Source organism: Vicugna pacos, chromosome 35 (genome assembly GCF_048564905.1).
Source record: "Vicugna pacos chromosome 35, VicPac4, whole genome shotgun sequence".
Classification (NCBI taxonomy): Eukaryota; Metazoa; Chordata; class Mammalia; order Artiodactyla; family Camelidae; genus Vicugna; species Vicugna pacos.
In genome coordinates this window covers 18,373,616-18,395,619 of record NC_133021.1, presented here as the reverse complement: position 1 = coordinate 18,395,619, position 22,004 = coordinate 18,373,616, and the positions used below count along the sequence as shown (strand labels likewise).

Below are 22,004 nucleotides of genomic sequence, written 5' to 3'. Positions count from 1 at the left end.
CCTGACACAAGGTAGTCCAGCCATTTGGGTGTATTCTTGCTTTAATGCACCAATTTCATCCCCAACATGTCTGAGGGAGCAGATGGTCTCCATCAAATATGACACCTGGGGATGTGACCGAGAGAATGGGCTGAGCCGGGTGAGCCCTGGGTGCTGTGGACTCATCACAGAAAGCTAAGGGTGGGCTGAATGCATCGGGCTCAGCAGGACTCATAGGAGCTTGTGCAAGGTGCCCAGGAGACCGGCTGAGGCTGTGCTCATAGAAAATGGGATGGAGAAACAGGAGCCACACAGACATTGGCTTGTATGGTTCTGAAGTCTGCTGTAGACAATAAGGGTTCTCTCTCCACAGCCAGCCCCCCAAGGGATGGGCCAGCAGAGGCTCCCAGTCTCCAAAATGTCCCAGTGGCCTCTCCTCCCAAACTTCAGGAAGCTTTTACATTAAAAGGGCTCAGTTCTCCCCTTTTGAAGGCAATGCAAATTCAGTTTCTTCTTAGGAGGAGGCAGGAAATTGGGGAGTCTCCGAGGGCACTTTTAGAAATTGAACACAGAACCTTTTATCAGTGACTGCATAGCTGGCTTTAGCCCACAGGCCTCACAGTCATCAGAAGCACTTCAGGGGGAGAAAATTAATGATAATCCTAAGTACATAATGCCTTGCTGGAGACCGAAAGGCTCTGCTCTGATGGTCAGGCTGGAGGCTCGTCCCTCAGTAATTAAAGATGCCGCCCGTGTGCTGGCCGTGGTCGAGGTTCACGCTGCAGAGTAAAGAGCTGCGATGTCGGTACGGACTGCTTCATCTCTTCCCCAGTCGCTGAAAGAGCCTCAAATTGGGATCACTGGTAATCGTGTTGCACTTGGTCATTAAAAAAAAAGAAAGAAGGAAAGAAAGGGAGAGAGGAAGGGAAGAAGAAAGGAGGGAAGGAGGGGAGGAAGGAAGGAAGGAAGGAAGGAAGGAAGGAAGGAAGGAAGGAAGGAAGGAAAAAACCCATTGCTTTCAACACTTCTCTCCAGTTTAAACAGAGGAATCTCACAGAGCCCTAGGAGACTATTACTCCAATCGCAAAATAACAAGTTATTGTGCAAAAAGGACTCAAACATGGCTGCAGCCTTCCTGTTAGAACACATTATTTCCATAGCATGCCTGCAGAATTACACCCAGCATACTGTGTAAGTGAAATTAGTGCTTTGCATTTTCCAGAACATAAATTCTGCAGCTGCTTCCCAGTGAGACAGTTTGCGGTGGCCTTGGCGTGTGCTGCCTTTCTCCTCCGTGCTGACATTGGGGGTGATTGTCTAGAGTGGTGGTCACACGTGAGACTCTAAGTGAATTGTCAGGAAAAAATTCTCACTAATGTGGACATGGCTGATACGGGAGCTCATTACTGAAATAGAGAGGGGAGGGTGAAGGAGCCTGGGGCTCACTGAGCACATGAAACAGGGGTGGGAGCTTTGTGGAGTCCTTGGAAATTGTTTAAAGGGGAGGTTTGGGGAAGGGGGAGGGATAAATTAAGAGTACTGGATTAACACACACGAACTATTATACATAAAATAGATAAACAACAATGATTTACTGTGGAGCACAGGGAATTATATTCAATATCTTGTAGTAACCCACAATGGAAAATACTCTGAAAAAATATATATGTAACTGAACCACTTTGCTGAAACGAACACAATGTTATAAATCAACTGTATTTCAGTTTTTAAAAAATTAAAAAAAAAAAAAACCTGTTGAAGAAGTGACCGTGACTGAGATATTCTCTACAAAGAAAGGACCTTGGGAACAACAATGCCGCGTCCCAGCCCACCTGGCGCGAACCTCTGTTGCTCGAGTGATTGACTCACCCCCACCGCCCTGCCCGGTTCTGCCAGGGAGCTGGGCTAGGCCATTTAATGTTCATCTGTAATTACTTCTGTCTGTATTCTCATCTTTAGAGTGTAAACAGGTTTATAATGGGCCTGAGCTTTTTGTGCTGAGATCAAAGGCGAGCCAGCTGGGAGAAGGGGAAGAGAAGGAGCGGGTGCGGAGCAGGGCGGAGGGCGGGCTGGTGCCGGGCTCGCGCTGCCCCGCGGCTGGGTGGGTCTTGCTGTTGCGTCAGGACGCCCATCGGTTCTTCGGAAGCCACGGCCCTGGCTGGCCGGGTCCCCCTTGGAGGATTCAGGGGTTGGCTTTGTCCAGAGACAGGATGCTGCTGACCTGCTCCTTCCAGGGCCCAGGGGCCTTTGCGGTCTGAGAAGCAGCATTTCACAAGGAAGGAAGGAGGCGGGAGCAGTGGGGGGTTAACCTGCTCGTGGCAGAGTCTAGTGGCCAGATCTGGGGATGTCTGCCCGTTCACAGCCCTTGCCCCAGCTGTGACGCAGTTTTGAAAGACCATGAGCAGGGCTGGTCTGTTGGCTCTTGAATTCTGATTGGGAGGGAACAGAGCCCCTTTGACAGAAGGTTGTCATGGGGCAGGACCCCATAGGGCCTTCCCGGGACAGACCCCGACCCCCCCCCCCGGGTCGTCTGCTGCAGCTCCTCTCTGAAGGACCCAGATAACAGTATCTCATAGAGATTTCCTGAGTTTTTCTGACGCTAAAACCCACCACCAAATGGAAGAAATTAGCTACTTGATGAGCACATATTCCCCAGACCTTCTGGCGCCTAAGGACTGATAATGTTAACCCCCGTGACCCCGCCCTGTTATCTCACTGTCAGCCAATCAGAGAATTGTGCATGAGCTGGTCGTGTACCCTGGGACACCCCTTCCTCCTCGCCTGGCCTTTAAAAATGCCTTCCTCAAACCCATCGGGGAATTCGAGGGTTCTGAGCACGAACTGTCCTGCGCTCCTTGCTTGGTGCCCTGCAGTAAACGCTGCACTTTCCTTCACCGCAGCCCTGTGGCAGCAGACTGGCTTCACTGCGTGTGGGCGAGTGGACCCAGGTTTGGTTCAGTGACAGGGTGGCCTGCTCTGTTGCCACAATCTTGACTCTGCACTGTGCCTCCTTCTCCTTCAGGACCTCAGTGCCGTGGTACACGGATGCTGCTTGGCCTGTGCCGTTGAACCTCAGCTTCCGTAGGGGAGGAAAGACTACTCTCTTAGGCGCCTCACCTGGGCTCTGTGAAATAAACTGGCAAAAGACAGATTAATAAGAGAAGAGGCACACGGATTTTATTTGATGTTAATATTTTAATGTTTCCATGCACAGAGAACTTCACAGGAAAGAAAGAAAGTGGTTAAATTTGAAGAGCTTATATACCATTTTAACAAAGACAATAAATTGTGGAGACGTGACAAGACTAAGGAAAGGGGCGGTTGGCCTTCCAGGGTGAATTGTGGGGCAGAAAATATATGGCGGAAACTCATGGAAGATAAGGGTTTTATCTATAAAGACCCATCCCAGTGCCACCTCCGTCGCCCTGGTACAGAAGTGAGGGACGCTTTCACAGGGGGCATTTTCGCCCAGTTTTAGGCAGACAGTGGATGCGCAGAGGGCTTTTCCTGGGCCTGCTTCATCTCAGTTGCCTTCAGCTCGGAATAATCTTTACCCCGTTGTGCAAACGTTGGGCTGGCAGAGTCCGATTCCCTGCACTACTTAAGGCTCGTCAAGCCCTCTAACGAGGACCAAGACTCAACCACCTAATTCAAGAGCATACCTGGAGCATATGGGTACGTGGGTGAGGAGCAGAGCAGACCCGCCAAAGCAAAAGCCACACCATTTAAAAGTCAGCATCTGCACCCCAGAGCACCTGCGTTCTTTAAAAGAAGAATGATGTTTTAAATTTTTTTATTGGGGTGTAATTTGATATGTACAATCGATACATCTTAAGCGTAGAGTTACGTAGTTTTCACAAATGGATGTACATAACACCCCAAACAAGGTTCAGCACAGAAGCCCCTCTCCCCCTCCCAGCCCCGCCTTCATCTCAGAGGTGGTCTCTCTTCTGACTTTTGTTCCCGACATCCTTGTCTGCTTGGCAGTGACTGTGCTGGCAGAGCTCCCCCACCCATCGCAGGCCTGCACCTCCACGCCCCCCCTTCTCTGCCAGGCCTGCATTGCACCCGAGTGGTTCCGGGCTGTAGGACAGTGATGGCCGAGGCAGGAGGAGAAGAGGATGATAGAGTCAGCCCTGGGCAGGCGCTGAGCTGAATTCTCATTGACCCGCATGGAAGAGAGCCCTCACTTGATGGAGAGGGAAGTGTGCAGAGGAGAAGAGGGGACGGATGGGAAAGGCCCGTCCCGGGTGGGAGGCAGCGTGGTCCCAGAGGAAGACCACTGGCTCTGGGTTGGCTGACCTGGCGCTGGACCCTCACTCACTAGCTCTGGGACCTTAAGATGCTCCCGGCTTCCTCGTCACTTAAATTGGGCTAATAATTTGGAAGCTCATGACCAAGGATGTAATGAGGTTTAAAAGAGGATTTGTATGTGAAAGGCCCAGTGCAGACCTGAGACCTAATCGGCGCTTAACAGACGGTCATAGATTTGTTACTGCTGCCAGGAAATCCCGACTTTCAGTATGTTGTTTCCTTTTCAATTGTTTTGAGAAGGAGCTCAGAGTGGGCGACAGGCTACAGAGCTGCTGAGATCAGAGGAGAGGCTGGTGCCTTGCAGTGAAACATCAGCGATGCCAGCACTCTCTTATTGTGGACCAAGTCACACGGCAGTCACAGAATGTGCTAATCTGTGCTTTAAAAGTGGGTGATATCACATGTTTCCTATTAGCACTTACTGCTGCTGGGAGGAGGGCACTAGGATAATTTTGCCTAACCGTGCTAACCACAGTACATTTCCACTTGGCCAAAAAAAGACAAGTTATTTAGGATTTACAGGTCCTGTTTTAAAATCCATATAAAAAATCATTATTATTAAAGAATGGCTGTTACTGTGAGCTGGGCTTCCTCTAAACTTTTATTCCCACCACAGACCAAGTCAAAAATAAAACCAGTAGATGTGCCTGTGTACACAACACCCCAAGCCAGAACCAGCTCACAGCTCCTAGTCATCCGGGTTCCCCCAGATGGCCATTTCCCTCCTCAAAGTGACCAAGACAAGTGCTGCAAGCTTATGTAAGGCCATCATACACATGGGGTCACATGCATCCCATCACCTGCGCCCTGTTCTGTTGGTTGGGAGCAAGTCGCAGGTCCCACCCACATCCAGGGGCGGGAATTATGCAAGAGGATGAATACTGGTGGTGCGAATCATGAGAGTCTGCCTGCCACAGTCTGCCCTCTGGCCCTTGAGGATTCGTGTCCCTTCCCTGTAGAAAACACATTCATCCCTCTCCGACATCCCCAAGAACCTAATTGCATTATGGCAACTGCTCCAAACCCAAAATCGCATTATCTAAGTCAAGCCAGGTTTGGGTGAAGCCCCTTGGTCATTGCTCCTCTCTCAGCCTGTAACACTAAAGATGCAAGTTATCTTCCCCCAACACACCCGACAGGGCCAAGGCAAGGACAGTATCAACAGACGGTCTGGTCCACAAAGGGCGAAATGGAAAGTGGAAAGGAGTTGTTGGTCCACAGTAATTCTGAAATTTGGGAAAACGCTGAGATTTCCAGGCTTGGACTAATCCTCATGGCTCTAGGATCTGCTTTCTGGGGTCTTGGTTCTTCTACCTCCTGAGTTACCCTTCCTTTTTTTAATGGAAGGTAGCACATTATGATATTGTGATTTAGAGTAAGAAATATAGATACTTGTTCTTTTATCCCATTTCTTTGTCCTAATTTTAAAGCCCCTAAAACCCTTGGAATTTCCAAAATGACGAGAGCGATAGGATGCCTTCTGTTATGTTAACGAGGTGACTTTTGGAAAGTCTCTAGGGGACCAAAGGATGGAAGCTGGAAGCCGAAGGAGCCAACTGCGTGATTAGAGGGTGGAGCTTTCAGTGCCACCCCCACCCCCGCCGCACCCTGCCTGGAAGAGGAAAGGGGCTGGAGATAAAGCTCAAAACCCACTTGTCAGTGATCTAATCAATCGTGCCTATGCAATGAAGCTTCCATAAAAGCCCAGAACGAGAGGGGAGCTCCCGGGTTTGTGAGCACATGGAGATCTGGGCAGAGCGGCGCCCGGGGGAGGCCCCGGGGAAGCTCCGCGCCCTTTTGCCACGACTTGCCCTCTGACTCTCTTCCATCTGGCTGCTCCTGAGTTACATCCTTTTACCATAAACTAGGAGTCTAGCAAGTAGAATGTTTCTCTGGATTCTGTGAGCTGTTCTGGCAAATTAATCAAACCCATGGTGGGGTTTGTTGGGACCTTCAGGCTCCAGCCAGTCGGTCAGAAGCACAGGTGATAACTCAGACTTGTGACCTGCATCTAAAGTGGGGTTGGGGCATGAGGGCGCAGGCCCTTAATCTGTGGGATCTGATGCTGTCTCCGGGTGGATAGTATCGGAATTGAGTTGGAATGCAGGACACCCGGCCGGTGTCAGAGAATTGATTGTGAGTGTGAGGGAAACTTGCTCCCCCAACCCAACCCTAGAATTAGGTACAGAATTATTTTACACGTGTTTGCAGCTGACTAGTTTTCTGGACCTGCTTCTTACCAGTAGAATCTGGGGTTACAACTCTCTCCACTTACATCTGTATTTTCAGTCCAAGCTGACAGTGTTCCTTCTGAGAGAATTTTCTCAAGAACTTCGTGGGGTTCCATTGATTTTCCTGGGGTTCACTCCATTAGACAAAAGCTGCACCCACAAATCTTTTTGAAAAAGCCCTTTTCTACCCTGGGCTTCTGTTGAGATGGCTGAGGGGCAATGACTGTGTGTTTTCTGGAGGATCTGTGGTTTGACTGAGATCTGGGAGGCACACTGTTCATCTCTTGAAGAGGCTCTTTGTGTGACTGAATACACTGACCTTTTGATCTTTCTGAGATTTTAGCAAAATATTGTATAGCCCCACCCTCATCTTTTTCTCTAGAGTGCACTTTTTGTGAGAGTGCTTGGAAGCTGTCTCTCAATATTAGCATGCTTTGCCATTTAGAGAGCTGAGAAATTTCAAGATCATTAAGTGTTTGTTCCTTTTAGTTCAACAGTTTTTTCCTCAATTTGTCTTTCCCTTCACATATTTTATTCTAAGTTGCAAGAAGAAACCAAGTGGCGCCTTCAACACTTGGCTCACAAATATCCCTAGATAACTCAGCTCCTCACTTACAAGTTCTAGTTCTCACATAATTGCAGAAGACAATTGTGCTAAGCTTTCTGGCACTATCTGACAAGGATCCTTCTCCCTCCAGTTTCCAATAACACATTCCTCACTTCCTTTTGAGTCCTCACTGGCAACACATCCAAATTTCTATTAACAGTCTGTCCGAGTCAATTTTGGCTGTCCCTATGATGCTTGTCAAAAATTGTCTGACCTCTGCCCACTGCCCAGTTCCAAAGCCACTCTCGCATTTTTAGGTATTTGTTCTATCAGTACTTCACTTTCATTACCAAACTGTATGTTACCTTACGCAACAGAACATCACCACACATTTAGCAGCTTTCAACACAACACATCTGTTATCTTTCAATTCCTGTGGGTCAGTAGCTTGGGCCTGATTTAGCCGGCCTCTCTGCAGTCAAGGTGTCGGCGAGCGCTCGGTTCTCATGTAGGGAGAGAGATGCTTTCAAGTTCCTGCATCTGTTGGCAGAATTCAATTCTTTGTGGCTGTAAGACTGAAGAATCCTGTTTCTCGGGGGCTGTTGACCAGAAGTTGTCCTCAGCTCCTAGAAGCAAGCTGCAGATCCTGGTAGGATGGGGAAGCAACATGGCCATTTGCTTCCTCAAAGCCAGCAAGGGGGTGAGAGACTGCACTTAGGGGTAAGATGAGCACTCCAGCTTTATGGAGTGTGACCATATAATCATGTACAAAGAACCACATATTCTCCATCACCTTTGCTGCCCTAGAAGCAAATCTCAATTCATACCCACAGTCACGGGGAGGAGATGATACAAGAGCATGAATACCAGGAGGCAGGAATCCTGGAGCCCCCTGAGATCTGTCTGCCACAGTGACCAACTAGGCTTAATTCCAAGAATTCAAAGTTGGTTTGATATTCAGCAATTCATCAATGTGATTCCCTACATTAGCAAACTGTTAAAGAAAAAAAAATTGAATCATCTCCATAAATATGGAAAAAAATATTCTGCAAAACCTGAAATCCATTTCTATTAAAAATTCTTAGCAATCCGGGAGCAGAAATGAACTTTCTCAATCTGATAAAGGGCAGCTACAAAAAAGCCCCTAGCAAACATAGGCTTAATGGTGGAAAGACAATGATTTCCTCATAGGCTAAATGAGAAAGAGACAGACAGAAAGAGAATAATGTCTCTGAGATCCATGGGACAATATCAAACAGCCATATGTATACATCTAATTGGAGTCCATAAGGAAAGGAGAGAATGCAACAGAAGAAATATTTGAAGCAATAGAGCAGAAAAGTCTGAGACATTGATGAAAGACATAACTTACAGATTCAAAAAGCTCGGTGAGTTCAATGCAGGATAAATTTTCAAAACAAAAACAAAAACAAAAACAGACTATAGGCATATAGTAGTCAAACTGCTAAAAACCAGAGATAAGGGGGAATCTTAAAAGTAGCCAGAGAGGGGGAAAAGGACAGAATACAGAGAATGGGACACCGATACAAACAAGTGACTTCTTACCAGAAACTATGGAAGCATGAAGAGATAGAATTACTTCTTTAAAGTGTCAAAAGAGGAAACGAAAACATTGACCTGGAACTCGATATCCAGAGAAGGTATCTTTCATTCAAAGAAAGGAAGGTCAAATAAAGACAATTCCACACCAGAAAAGCTGAGAAAATTCATCTTTAACAGACCCACAGGACAAGAAATGCTAACAAAGTATTTCAGGCTGAATGAAAATGATACGAGATGAAACCCTGGATCTCCTGGAAAGAACTGAGACCACCAGAAGGGCAGATCCCTGGGTAAAACGTGGAAGACCCTGTGTGTGTGCGCATGCACAGCTGTATGTGTGACTAACTTTATGTTCATACTGTATATAAAAGCGTAATACCGCCACACTTTGTTTTATTGCGCTTTGTAGGTATGGTCACAGAGTGGAGGTTTGTGGCAACTCTGCACTGAGCAAGTCTGTCAGCACCATTTCTCTAACAGCACTGACTCACTTCGTGTCTCTGTGTCACATTTTGGTAATAATTCAGCCTTTTTATTATCGTTATTATGTTGTTATATTGATCTACAATCAGTGATCTTTGAAGTTGTTACTTTGATGTTTAACAATTGTAAAAGATTACAGTATGCTAAAGGTACAGATGGTGATTAGTATTTTTCAGCAATAAAATGTTTTTTAATTAAGGTATGTCCATTTTTTTAGACATAAAGCTATTGCATACTTAATAGGCTACCTTATAGTGTAAGCATAGCTTTTATGTGCACTGGGAAACCAAAAAGTTGGTGTGACCTGCTCTATTGTGCTACTTTACTGCAGTGGTCTGAAACTCAACCCACAGTATCTCCGAGGTCTGCCTATAAGACAACAAGAGCTTAGGGTGTGAAGAGGTTAAACTGAACTATATTTTTGTAAGGTTCCTATATTGTCTATGAAGCACTACAATATTATGTAAAAATAGTGAACTTCAATACGCATATTGTAATTTCTAGGGCAACCACAAAGAGATACGGTTTAAAAGTCAACAGAGGAACTAAAATAGAATACAGAAAACTATTCACCCAAGGAAAACAGAAAAGCAGGACTGGAGGAACAAAAACACATGGGGAAACAGAAAACAAACATCAAGATGGTAGGTCTAACCCCAACAGTATCAGTAGTTAACTGCAGTTTCCTTTCCTCCTTCCTTTCTTCATTTCTTTTCTCCTTCCTTCCTTCCACCCTCTCTCTCTATCCCTCCCAGCCTTCCCCTCTCCTTGTTTCTCTCCTTTTTTCTTTCTTTTCTTTTCTTCTTCCCTTATCTTCTTTCTTTCAGTCCTCCCTCCCAACCTCCCTCCTTTCCTAACTACCCTTTACTAAAAGCATGATTCATAGCTAATATGACTTTACATGATATGTAATTATAGTTTTGAGTGCCTTCTATGAGCAAGACACTATGCGTAACACTCACCGACCCTCATGAAGTCAATGCTACCTGATCCTCACATACAGATGAAGAAACATAGGTCTGGGAACACAAAGGATGCCCAGGGAACCGTGCATCTGAGCCACACTCTGACACCTCTGTTTCCTCTGGTTCTGGCCACTGGTGCTCTGAACCTTGACTTAGGAAATCTAAATGAGCTTTCCATGTGCAGATCTGGTAAGATATTGTTCTCATGTGTGTTCTTGATCTTGTCCTCTTTGCTACATCTGCCTCCCTGGAAACCTGATCCCTATGCTGGAGAGCCCAGTCTGACCACCTGACTTTAGTTTTGGATTCATTACTTGAAGATTTGATGTATCTTTCTTTATGTCCAGCAGTCTAAGGCAAAACTGATAAAGGTTGCCTGAGGACTTCTGTTACTACTGTTTGAAAATCCATCATATGGAAGAACTTGTGAAAATTGTTGCTCTCTCCCCACCAATTCCTTCTTCATAAAGGTGAGTACAATGTCTCTACTACCTTCTGCCAGCATCACCCTCTCCAAGGAAACATGGTGGTCATCCTTTGGTTAATCCCCCAATGAATCCTCTGAGATAGTTACTGTTATTATCTTTATTTAGCACATAATGAACGGAGGTTTAGAGAGACTATGTAACATCCTCAGGGTCCTGCAGCTAGAGAAGGCAGGATTTGAACCCTGTTTGCTGCTGCTTCTACTTCCCTGCACTAATCTACCTCCAGAAAAATGGTGTTGACCCACCAAGGGCACTGCCAAGCTCTGGCCGGGGTTGTGCCTGGATGCTGCTTCCCCACGTGTACTGGAGATCAGCAGGGAGGGTTACTAATTTTTCTGGTACCATTATTCCATCATGAGAGCTACAAGCTAGTTCTTAGCAGTAATAATCACATCATGGAAATATAAGACGATAATTCAAAGGTTGGCGCTGGAATCCAACCATATGCACATCCCTAGTGCCCTGCTTACTCTGTGACTCTAACTAAGCAGGTCAGCAGGTCATGTAGCTTTTCTGCATCTCAGTTTCCTTCTCGGCAAAGTTGGGCTAACAGTGGTACCTATATCTAAAAGTTGTACAAGGGATTTATAATAGGACTCAAGTCTACCATTCTTCCAGTTCACGGAGTAGTTCCTTGTTGAGTTTTGTGGAAAGCTTAAAAAAAATGGATCATTTAGTTTTCACAAGCATTCTCAAAACCCTAAGCATGTTTTAATCACACCCCCTTTAACTAGTCTCCTCTCCAGACTAAACTGTCCTAATCTTGGAAATCTCGCTTCCTTTGGAGCTAGAATCACAAGTACCAAAGTAGAAACAAAAACAGGCTCTTCTGCACTTATGAGTCAAAGTGCTCATTCCCAGCAGAGCTCTTCCTGTGGAAAGACTGAAAAATTGAGGCAGAGAAGTTCAAAGACCCAGAGCCACTGCATAAAAACAAAATCCCTTAAAATTACACTGATGGTTCTTCCAGATAAGCAGGTAATTCTTCGAGGTAATTTGGAGAGAATTCAACAGTGTTTATTACAGGTTCACTTAAGAAAGCCAAACATTCAGCCCTAAAAGCAATTTCAAAGCAAAACTCTAAACAGTATTTTAGAATACAGAGGAAATTATATGCACAATCCTACCTCCCAGGGGTTTTGAAGGATTAATGGGGACAAAATAGAAGCTATAAAGAGAAAATCACCAGAAGAATGACAGGAAATATAAGAAATTCACTATAAATGGGACAAGCTAACAGGGTATAATGTCCATAATGTGATTTTTAATAGACATTAAGTAAATACCTGTAGGTAGATTGACTTTCTGTCCAGTGGGAATACAACACTTGGGGAGGCACGACAGTGTGAGCTAGAGTCACTGCAGAAATGGAAACTAGCTCAAACACATTACTGTTTTTTCTTCTTTGACTCTAAATATCAAATGAGCATTAGTATTTGCCCTAAAAGAATATCTTAATAATTTACTGAGGTTGCAAGTCAGATTGTTTTATTTACTGGGAAAATGACGCATAAAATATCAGATTTTATGACACTATGATACATCATGCTGAGTGCCCCGAATGGGGGGGTGGAGGGGGAAGGAAGCCACATTATTCTTCAGTTAGGATAGAAAGTATTAAATTGTTCAGCATTCTTAATAATAATGAACAGACAGTGGGTGAATCTAAGGCCTCGATGCTATTCTAAACCTTGTGAGTTCCTGAGCTGGGCTTCTCTCTTAAAAATACTCATGGGACAACATCCCCAAGAATGACTCTTTGATCTTCTTGGGCATCGTCATTGTTTAGAGGCCTCCCCTGTGCCTCTTACTTTTGTAGCGATCCCCCCCAGAAAGCCAGTCCTCTCCACACATGGGACAGCACTGAGGCTGTGTGTTTGCTCTTTATTGTAGGCAGCTGTGTTTCACCAGCATGGGTCAAAGCTCTGGCCTGGAAGGCTGGAAGCTCACCTTCTCTGAAATCAGGGGTTTAGACTCAAGATAGCATAGTCAGGAGCAGCCAGACTTTGGAATCACAGTGATCTGGGTTTGAATCTTGCCTCAGCCTTTCATTAGGGAAATGGTCTTAGTCAGGTAACTCAGCTTTTCGTCTCTGGTTCCCCACCTACATGGTGGGGAAAGGAACAGTTAGACAGCAGGGGTGTTGTGATGAATAAATGAGATTCTTAATCTAAAGAACCTTGCCTGTGGTATCTGTGTCATTGTTGATTTGGTGGTTGTCATTGTTCCAGGACAGAACATTGAGGTGCTGCAAACACCTTGGCCTTGAGCAACAGATTAGTGACAATGTTGTCCTAGAGATGGCATCTTCTCCCCAAAGATGAAGTTCCTTTTCTGCCAGTGCCAGACTTACTGGTTCCTTTCTTACTGACCACTTAAGACATGACACCTTGTGTTTTTGCTGTAGAACCACCATGTTTTGGAGCTGGTCCAGGGTTAACTTGCCAATGATGGTCACCAAATACAGGTACCCCACTACTCTAAGATTCTAGTGGCTCTCTTTTTGGCATACTTAAGGAATTTTCATCAAGGAACACTTCCTCCATATAGACTAGAAGTTTAGACTTTTACAGCATGAGATGCCTCTTTTTTTTTTTTTAAGGGCATATTAGGTTTCTTCAGTATATTTTAAAAATTGACCTGGTTGATGTGAAGCATTCTTATATCCAAGTGTTGTATTCAGTCACAGGAGTGAAAACTCAAAACTGTATTATTTCCCTGTGGGAAAAAGACTGGGGATCCTGGTGAAACAGTTCCCTAGAAGGGGAAGCACTTCTCTTGCATTTACAGTAGTTTCTCTTTCCACTTGATTAAATGAGAAGGAAGTATAATCAAGAAGTGCTTCTGGAAGCATTGTCAATTTGTGAACAAACCCTCATGAAGGATAAATTTATGACAGTTCTCAGCATGACAGGTAAAGGGAAGATTACTTGATAATTATGTGTTTATTTGAAAGTTACTTTTCTCTAGTGCATCAACATCTCATTTTGTTAGAATGCACACTGAATGCCTAGGACCTCTTTCTTTTGGAAAAGACAAAATTATCCTGTTAAAGGAATGATATTCCCTGGGATAAGGCCCAACACTGAGTAGTTGAATGGTTTCAATCCCTGTAAACAGGTTAAAAATAGAAGTCAAGGAATATAAGGAAGGAGACACGTGACCATGAATCTCATGGATTCCACTTGTATTGTTTCTCATAAAATGTCATTGTCTTTTGTCTAGAAGAAAATAAGTCTTGGAATGAACTGGTCTCTAAACTCCATTTCTTATTTTGCTGCTGTTTCCTTGGGTGGCCATATGTTTAGTCTTTTGATACCTTGATTTTAACAACTATAAAGTGACTTAATAACTTTTACTTTTATAATGGACTTTTAATAGTTATCTATTGCTGCATAACAAATTGCCCCCAAACTTAGAGGCTTAAAACAACAAGCATTTATCGCCTCACAGTTTTTGTGGCTACATGTCTATGAAATCCAGACATGACCTGTTTGGGTAACTCTGCCTCAAAGTCTCCTAAAAGACTACAATGAGGTTGCTGGCTGGGGCCACCATTTTATCTGAAGGCTCAACTGAGAGAGAATCTACTTCTAAGCTCATCCTGAGGTTGTGGGCATGATTCAAGAGATGGTCTGCCTGCCTTTATCCACTTTTAGGGAAGGCTTAGATAAAGTTCTCAACACTCTTTCTGGATAAATGCCAGGTCCCAATCCTTTTTCAGGCTCTTTCCTCAGGGCCCAAACCTTGGGCTCTGGTTCCTGTGCCATGTGAAAATGGAGACAAAGATGTCTCCTGGCTCAACCTGCCACCAGGCAGTAATGCTTCATGTATTATTTCATTGTTATTTAAGTCTAGACTTCATACTTGACTTTTATATGTGTCCTTCTGGTCTTCCCAACGAGATTAAAACGTTCTCCAAGAGCAGAGGTTACCTCTCATCCTTCCTTGCATCTGAAGAACCATTGACTAACATAGCGTGTGTGCAACGGATGATGTACACACAGATGCTTCTTTCAGAGGGGCCTGCTTACACCTAGAACCAATGTAGGAAGAACCAACTCAGGCTTATTAGTTGAAGGGCTTCTAAGGGGACAATCTTATTTACATTTGTCCAACTTTGAATTCCTTCCTTCTGCTCTGGCTTTCTTTGAGTTTTGGGTTCATTTTTCCTGTCTCCCTAACCCTTTTTCCCCCATGAAAACATACTTTCCTTTCTGTCATGCTTTGCCTCAGTTCAACCTCTGTTCTTGCCGGAGCCCCACATGTGGGCCACTGGGCACCAGGGTCTCTCCCAAGAAGGACAGCAGGGAAGAAGTTTCTGCCAGCCAGAGGGTGCCTGCAGCCCCACTCAGCAGCACAAGACGAGGCTGACTTCTTTGCTCTTTCTTTCTGTACTTTTCAGAGTTTTCCTGTTTAAATTCAGGGACCCAGTTCTACTAGGATAGTAGTAGGTATTCTAACACATAAATATCTTTATCCTCTTTGGGAATGTGTTTCCTGTTTTGACTTGTTCTCTAAATATATATAATTTTTAAATTACAGGTTTACGTCAGGAGGATAATTTAGTCAAGTATAACTTTCTTCACAAAACACATCCTGGTCTCAGCACAGAAACTGTGGAACGTGGGCACTCGGGGAGCGCACGCATCGGGGCGTCCTCTCCCCCGACGTCGTAAAAACGCATCTCTGCTCTTTTCTATAGCGACTAAGCCTGTAACAGGAGCTGCTCTCTACGCAAAGGTAGTAGGGGTCCAAACCTTAGCTCTCGTCACCCAGACAGAAAGCTACTCAGAATCTTGTCGAAGAGACAGAAAGTCCCTTTAGTAGGAACACCTTCTAGGTCCAGGGCTAAAAAGGCACGTGTGTTTCACCGGAATCCCGCAGACCACTCGGTGGCTGGGGTCCTGAACTTCTATGCAGTGGCCGAGAGAACAGGTAACGTCCTGGGACAGTCACTCATCGTGCAGTTGTACGTGGACGCAACGCCAAGAGCATTTCTTTCCCCACATCTCATTCTATTTCTGGGATGTCAAATTGTGAAGTCAAAGGAAGAGTTTCTGACTTGGATTCCAAAGGCCTCCAGTTTTAAACTGAGAGCATTTACCTCAGATTGGAACACAACCAAATATCTTCAGTGGATGCGTGTACTAAAAGTGAAATCAAAGCAGATGTAGAAATGGGTTGAAATAGAAATATGTAAATACAGCCCACAAATGAGAGCTGAACCTCCACTGTGCCACAGGGGGGGTTTCCTGGAAACAGGCTCTGAGATGGAGGCGTGTGTGCGAATGGGGTGTCTGGCGAGTACAGGGAGGGGGTGCAGAGCACGGCAGAGGGAGAGGTTGGGCTCCGAGGCAGCAGAACAGACGGCTCGGCCCACCCCACAGGCAGCACCGGGGCTGGGGTGGCCTTCAGAGTTGTCACAAACGGGCGTTAAGGTCAGGTTCTATGATCCCCTCCTTGGCCACTGGGCTGCCTGCCCTAATGCCGGGGAAGGGGAGACAGCGTGGGCAACACGGCTCCTTTACTGCTGAGGGTGATTCCCTGAGAGGACCTTGGTCTGGGCCGATGGCAGCAGCTCAGGGAACGTTTACCTCAGTTCTGGAGGAAGGATTGCGGCGACCGAGGGCAGAATTAGAACTCTGAGATTAGGAAATCAGGCGCAAGACCTGGAGGGGAAGGAGCAGGAACTGATGAGGGCGTGGGCCAAGGAAGAGGGGGTCAGGGTGTCTGCACCCAGGCAAGACAGGCAACCTCGGAGGTGGTCCCTGGGGACGAATTCACCAACACGTGGAAAGTCGGACTCGGCGGTTTCTACCAAAACTGATTTAGCTACTGCCATTTTTATCTTATCTATTTAGTAGACTGTACAATTTATTTCACTTACATCCATTCTGTTCAATGTTCTTTTCATATTTTTCCTAAAGTCCCAAGTCAAAAGAACATTTTGGGGCAGTAGGATACTAAGGAGCAGGTACTTTGCCACACATTTGTTGTCACTCTTCTGGTGTCCCAGTGGGAAAACCAGGAAAACAGCATCCTTTAGAAAATGACTCCACATCAGGCTGTTCCTTTGTGGGTCTGCCACTCACCTATTCTGCAGTATTCACATGCTTCTGCTCCAAAAGACGAAGGAAAAAGAAAAGCGGGACTCTGTATTAGAAACAATTATAATTCTGATTCAGCTGATACAAGCCCTGGGAAGACTCTCCAATTGCGTCCTGATAACAGAATTCTATTTCGTGTCCTTTACTGAAAATGTGTACTTTGGCCTAAAAGCTGCAAACTAATGAATACAGCTTTAGAGTTTCAAATTGATTCCATAATGACAAGCACTCTTGTAAGAAAAAACAAGTGTTTTACTGAGGGATCAAAGATCAAACTGCAGACGCTTGAAATGAGACTTGTCTTTGCCAGACTTTCTTAGAGACAAGAGAAGAATGCCACGGCCTGACTCTCAGCCCCTCTGTTTGGATGCCAGGTCTCCTAAAATTCTCCCTCCCGGACATCATCCCACTCTTGTCCCTGGACTGAGGAGGACCATCCAACTGGACTGAAGCTAAGACTAAGATGCAGACTGAATTTCAAAAGCAAGGTCATATTCCAGGAAAAGTTGTCCTGGGTCTGGAGTCAGAGCCCTGGCTCTGGGTTCCAGCTCTTCTCATGCTCTCCGGTATCCTCTGGAGTCCCCGGGTGTCCCGTGCCTGCCCAGTGCAAGGGATGCCAACGTGGGCCGCGAGGTACATGTAGGGCTGGAACAAACATGGAAACTTGGAAAAGGCTTTGTAGACTGCAGAGCTCAGTGCAAACGTGTTAGGTGTCATTACACGTCTTCATCTTCATTTCCAGGGATGTGCGCCGAATGAGTCATGATGGAGATTGAATAAAATTATGTGGAGGAGTGACGAGGTAAAAAGCTTCTTTTAGCCCCTCAGGATAAGCCCAGTGATGCTGTATCTCCTCCCTGACCCTGCACTTGTAGCCATAATAATGCAGAGCAATTCAGTGGTTGAGCCTGGGGCTGGTGCTTCAACACTCAGACCAGTTGCAATTGTCCCTAGAGATCATCCTTCCAGCTTCTCTGGGAAGTGCCTTTAACCTCTGGCTTTGTCCCCCTCCCTGTTAGAACAGGCAGGTGGGAGAGGGCACACAGACACAGAGAAAGCGAACAGGAAGACCCCAGAGACAAAATCCACACTGCAATCTGGATCCTTAAAGCTTTGAGGTGGAGATGGGCTCCCATTATTCCATGGGCGCGATGGGATTCTAGGAAGCAGGGAAGGCAAGTTTTCATCTCTGATCCAGAACCAAGGGTGAGAAGCCTCACACTGAAATATCTGTACTTCTTAACTTCTGTCATTTCACATTCATAAAAATTGGCCGCTCACAAACTTCCCTTCCCAGAATGGCTTAAATGCAAAAACTATTATTATTAGTTCTCCACCACTCATTTTCAGGCTTCCCGAGCATCCTCAGAGGTATCAGAGCTAGAAAAATATATTTCTATATATATATATAGAAGGCCTGTTCCTGTGAGCCCCCTTCCTCCAGGGGTGCCCGGCACTGTCTGAGAAAACTTCACTCACTGTGACTGGGGGCACCCTAGAGAGAGTGCAGTCTAGAGGTCGAGTTCCGGGTTCTAATCCTGGCTTTGATGTAGTTCCAAGACCATGGCTACTTCTCCAGGGCTTGGTTTTCTTTGCCACGGAAAGTGTTGGGTTAGATTCCAACACTGGTTCTCAAACTTGATCACCCATGAGAATCACTTTTGAAAAGTCTGTGCAGCAACAGGGATGGACCTAGAGATGCTCATACTAAGTGATGTCAGTCAGACAGAGACAGATATCATATGATATCACTTACATGTGAAATCTGGAAAAAAAATACGCAAATGGACGTACTTACAAAGCAGAAAGAGGCTCACAGATGTAGAAAACAAACTTCTGGTTACCAAAGGGGAAAGGAGGGGAGAGGGATCACTTAGGAGTTTGGGATTAGCAGATACAAACTACTGTATATTAAGTACATAAACAATAAGGTCCTACTACAGAGCACAGGAACTACCTTCAATACCTTCTAATAACCTATAATGAAAAAAAGATGAATATATGTGTATATATAACTGAATCACTGTGCTGTACACCAGAAATTAACGTAGCATTGTAAATCAACTGCAAAAAACATTTCCTGATGCCTGGCCCTTCTCTGACCAATTAAATCAGAAGATTTGAGGGTGGGACTTGTGCAAGGGGAGTTTTTGAAGCTCTTTAAGTGATTTCAGTGTTCACCAAGGCTGGAGAACTAGTAGTTTAGAAGATCAGTGTTTCTCCACTCTGGCTGTATATGAGAATCACCTAAGAGGCTTAAAAGAATACAGAGGCCAAAGTCCCGCCCTAGAACAATTACAATAAGAAATCTCTGTGGTTGGTCACAGACATGGCGTGAGGTCACAGTTCCCCAGATGACTGTAATGTGTTCATGGGTTAGATGACATTCAAGGATGCTCCTGATCCGAGATTCTAAGCCACTGTGAGTCTGCACTTGTGGGGCTGTAAGCATTTGTACCACCTTGTCAGGAAACGAGCTGCTCTAACTGCTTCCATTGGCTGCCAACTTAAGCCGCTCTGTCTGACTAAGGAACGAGGTGATTCTTTCCCCTTCCACATCTGTCTTCTCTGGGTCTCGGCTCTTGACAGTCAGGAAGAACACCTAGAGGAAGGTCACCCTGGACTGGACCTCAGTCCATCACCACAGTACATGCCAGGGTTCTTAACTGTTTTCGTCATATCGACCCCTTTGAGAACCTCATGAAAACTCTGGAGCTTCTCACAAGAGAAATTCACTTTCATATGTGCACATCAAACTCAGCATACAACCTGCGTGGGCTCCAGAACCCCTGATGCCAAGAAAATTCTGTCCCATTTCACAGTAAGATAGAAGTAAAAAATGTCCATAACCCAGGAAGGCAGAAATTGCCACGTGGCAGGAAGAGGCAGGACTGAAAGTTATGAGTCCTGAGTTCTAATCTTGGTTCCACTTCTAGCCAACTGACACTTAGGGCTCACCGAGTCACTTTATCACTCAATTTACTCACATGCCCAATGAAGAACCCTAATACTGACTCTGCCATGTCTCTGCCTTACCTTCCACTCTCGGGAAGAATTGGCACATTCCTCACTCTGTCCAAAGCTGTCTTTAGGACCATAGGACCATAGAGTATCTGTTAACTCGTTCCAAGTGCCTGTGTGGGCCAAGAGGCTGTAAGGATAATGGTGTGTCAGGGTCCTGGAGCCTGGAAGGGACTAGGCGAAGGGATTGCATGCAGTGTTGGCCTGTTTGGAGTATACCTTGGATGCTGACCTTGGGAGGGGCAAGTGGAGAGAGCCCATGAACCCACCACGCACCAGCCACAGTCCTTGTTGGGGGAAGGCTGGAACTGGAACCAGCTGTCTGAGAAGCAATCTCCCAGACTCCACAGTAACTGCCAAATTGGCCACGGGCTTGGCAGAAACTACCCAACTGGTGAGTGCCAAGTGGTTTGGAGAGAGCGGGAGTCCTGCTTGGCCTGTGGGCATGGGGCAGCTCTGTTCCCAGCCTCTCAGGGCACTCAGGCTGTTAGAGTGCTAACTTGAGAAGCGTGCCCATCAGGCCCTGCCAGGAGGGTGGGTCTGATGGCTCCGGGGGCCCCAGATTTGCTGCCTGCCCAGGAGACACAGCATGGTTCTCCCGTTAGCCTTGGGCAGAGCCTGGCCTCGTAGGAGAGCAGATGTGTTCCTGGCTGACCTCTCCACTGCCCGTTCTTCTGCCTTCTTTGACTTCTAGACCATCCTTATGGAAGCAAGGGATGGGTGAGAAGAGAAAGGTAGCCGTTCCTGCCTGGGTCACTGAGCTTCTGCTCCGAATGGTCGCTTAGAGATGGGAGAGAAGCCCCTGGTCCCCAGGAGAGGGTTTCCTCTTGAATGATACCAAGGAAACGAGAGAAGAAGCCTCTCCCCAGAAGTGGTGATATGTCTGCGAATGCGGAGGCTATCTGGAGGTCCTCAGGCCTGAGGATGGTGCTTCTTGGGGGCCGGAGGGAGCGTGAGGAGGGCAAAGCCTTTGGAGCTATAACTTCTCATCCTTGGACTTCGAGGAATGACACACCTGCACCTTCCTTCCTGCAAGTGCCTCGTCTCCTCTTGTTTGTCCCACTGGAAAGGACTAACCTGGGCACTGCACTGTGCACCAGCAGACAGATGTGGCTTTTAAAAACTTTTTCTCACAATTTTCCTTTTGCTGCTTGTGGACTGTTTTGCAACTACTGTTTCCAGCTGGGACAGAGGAATATACACAAGCCATGTATCTTTTCAAATATTTACTTCATTGAAAATAAAGATAGGTATTTCGTTGTTCCTTCCCATAAAACAAGGGATTTGTGTTTCCAAACTGGGGCATTTCTTACTGTCTTTGTAGGTCTGACAAAAATGCTTTTCTACCGCAGACTTTTTTTAACCTTTTTTTTTTTTTGAGAGAAGCCTTCATGTTCTGCACAGAATTACTTTCCAGTATATTTGAATTGAAGATGCAAACAACTGGTTTTGTTTGTTTGTTTGTTTTCTGCCTTTTTTTTTTTTTGCAGACAACTGTTAATGGGCATAATAGCATATGGATGTTATCATTGGAAGGTAGCTTTGAGATTCCCTGTCTTGCTGATTTGGCAAAGTTCAGAGGGGAGTGTTGGCCAGGAGAGACCCAGAAGAACCACTTTGAGACCCGGGAACTCACAAGCACTCTTGCGTGCAGCACTCAACCCCACAACTCTGTTTTAAATGGGTGAAATACACTGTCACCATTGATGGTGACACGTGGCCACAGGGTTCTTTACAAACCCAGGAAGAAATGGAATGAAGCTCCCCCACCCTCCATCGTCAAGGAAGCTGCCACGCAGGGTGACTCTCCATCACTCCTGCTGGAGTGCCCCGGGGCACAGACCTCCCTGTGTCAGAGAGACAGGGTTTCATTACCGTGTCAGCCCAGGGCCCGCCAGGAGCCAGACCCCACTGGTCTTGTCGAAGAGAGAATTTACTATGAAGAGTTATGAACTTTCCATTTTGGAGAACTAAAAAGGCAAATAGAACAGTTGGATATGAAGGTGACAGAACCTGGAGGAAGCAACCCGAGGGTTGAGGGCACAAAGGAAGAGGTTGGAGTGACTAAGATTCAGAGCTCTGAGGAGGACTCTGTGGTGCTGGAACTCTGACCATCCCGCGCCGAAGCTGTTTCTCAGGGGGCGCAGAGAGGCTGCTGGTATTGGGAAAGCTGCAAACTGGACCCCGCCACTGCTTCTTGAAGGCGACAGAAGAGGAAGCACAGGAATGAAGGTTCCTTCTTCTTCCTCAAATCTCTCTCCAGCGCCCTCTGTTGGCAGCGTCTGTGAGGCTGCAACTGGCAA

At 46.0% G+C, this 22,004-nt stretch overlaps 1 long non-coding RNA gene across 1 annotated transcript; it reads left to right on the top strand.

Annotated features, from left to right (window-relative positions):
- Positions 1-9,939: 9,939 nt before the first annotated feature.
- Positions 9,940-16,500, top strand: LOC140691550 (uncharacterized). The gene is made up of 3 exons (XR_012067275.1): positions 9,940-10,271; positions 10,430-10,552; positions 15,116-16,500. It is a non-coding gene; the product is annotated as an uncharacterized lncRNA (long non-coding RNA).
- Positions 16,501-22,004: the final 5,504 nt, after the last annotated feature.